Genomic DNA, 2,269 nt, shown 5'->3' with positions numbered 1-2,269 from the left:
AGCAATCTTTCTTTGAGTTCTGTTCACATATTTGAAAATTACATAGGTTGGACCTAGAAATCAATTTAGATGGTCATTGTTTGAATATGGCATGTATTGGATTTTTCAAAAGAAACATACATTCTTTCTTCTTAAGCTCTTATTAAATAAATACCCCTAATCTACCAGAAGGAAAGTGTGCGAAAGATCAAACCACCACCAATTTAACAAACTTCGATGGGAAATCTGCATTTGGAAAACTTCTTTTCTAAAGAGATTTACATGTATGCAACTCAATGAAGTGGTTTGCCTTAAAGAGCACAGTTTAAGTACAACTAATGCCTCTGTTTTGGAAATCAGGAAATACAGAAATGATTGTAATACAGTCTTTAGAAGAGGACTATGAAAATAAGCTCTGCGGCTTCTAAGAGACTGAATATTTATTCAGGGAATACTTTTTGAAATTACTTTGCTTTCTGTCTTGGACTTTAGTTTTGATTCTTTCCTCCAAAATTTCCTTCCTCCCCTCCTGGCTGGGGAGAGGCAGACAACCATGTCCCTTTCCAATTTTAATGAGACCGTGCTTTCCCAGCAAAGTAACTGTTCATGAAAAAGGTGAGATGGTGAAAATATATACCCCCCCGGGGTGCTTTCATCCACCCACTTCCTCTTCCTTAGGTTGTCATTTCTGATGGAATTTAAGTTCAAATCAGCACAGTATTAGGTTTGTTACTAAGAGGCACCAAACCACAGAGTGTTGGTTTGCAGAATTTCAGAGACTCCTAGCGAGAATTCTGTGGTGGCATTTCTGGCCATATGTTAGAGGGTGGGTGTTCCTAGAGAGAGCTGTCAGATATTGGGTTTGGAGCTTTAATACCTTAATTTTCCCATCATTTTGTTTCCAATTCTCTTCTGCATTATTTTACCTGGACAAAATTTACCCTTCAGTCAAGAAACACTTAAGATAATAGTTGTTGTCAGGGAATATACTTGTTTCCTGAGGACCCTTAAATCATTTCGGCTCCTTTATTCTAAATGGATGGGAAATGAAGGGTTGTACACTCACGACATGTATCCCTGTCAATGTGTTGGCTTTATCAATGTATTTTAAATTTTTGGTGTGCACAAGCTTTACCACCTGTGGTTCATTAGCTGGAGCCAACCAGCCAACGAGCCAACCAGCCAACCAGCCAACCAGCCAACCAGCCAACGAGCCAGCGAGCCAACCAGCCAATGAGCCAGCGAGACAACCAGCCAACGAGCCAGCGAGCCAACCAGCCAACCAGCCAACAGCTTAATGCAGAGCTGACCGAGGAATCTTAGGGAAGCATGCTGTACTATATATGTATATATATGTATTTTTTTTTTGTTCACCCGACTGTTCTGTTGGATTGTGGGTTTCTGGAAGACAAGAATTGTGCTTATTTATCTTTATATCCCAAAGCTAGAACAGGGCTTGACACCCGGTGGATACCAAAAACATGGATGAATGTATGCACGCTGAGAGACAGCCCCGAGTCATACGTACGACTCTGAGTAGGTTCACGGCAGAAACGCCTTAGAGACATGATTGTGGCTTATCTCGCATTAGAGATGCCTTGGACAACAAGGACCCAAATCCCGTGGAACACGTGGCTTCTTTGCACAGTGTGCCACTTGGAGTACTTACAAAGTCTCACCTGTCCCGAGGAACAGGTGACGTGGTTCCCATCCTGCTTGGGCTATGTTCTGTGTAGACACTCAGCAGACCCTAGATGAAGGAAGGACGTTGGAGCAGCCTATGACTCTATTCTCTTCTCTAGACACATTCATTGTGACCTTGCCAGTCTATAGGTTGAGGACTCTCAGATTTCTCATCCTTCCTCCCAAATTACAGACTTGAACAGGAAGTCACTTGTGTGGCACTGCCAATGTAGATGGTTCATGGACATCTCAAGTTCAACAGGCCCCAAACTGAGCTTCTGGCCATACATAACCAACTTATAGTAACTGTGTGTAGACTTTCCTGCTTCAAGAGAATGTAGCCCTTTCCGCTGCTTTTCCCAAAGGCTTGGGGGCAGACTTTATTCCTATCTGTTTCTCAAACTTAGGGATTCCATATATTAATGGTGCAAGTCAGAATATTTTCAGAACGAAAGGAAATGCTGTTCCCAGCTAGTCCCGGACAACAGGCCAACTGGGATTGTCCAGAGCAAAGATTGTGATATCCAAGGTGTGAAGTGTTACTTGGTGCCTTCAGATTGGTCCCAAATCCACTTCCTGCCTCAAGTCACCATAGCTACATTTCCCT

This window comes from Nannospalax galili, unplaced genomic scaffold (genome assembly GCF_000622305.1).
Source record: "Nannospalax galili isolate Female #2095 unplaced genomic scaffold, S.galili_v1.0 scaffold1124, whole genome shotgun sequence".
Classification (NCBI taxonomy): domain Eukaryota; kingdom Metazoa; phylum Chordata; class Mammalia; order Rodentia; family Spalacidae; genus Nannospalax; species Nannospalax galili.
This window is presented reverse-complemented; position numbering follows the sequence as displayed.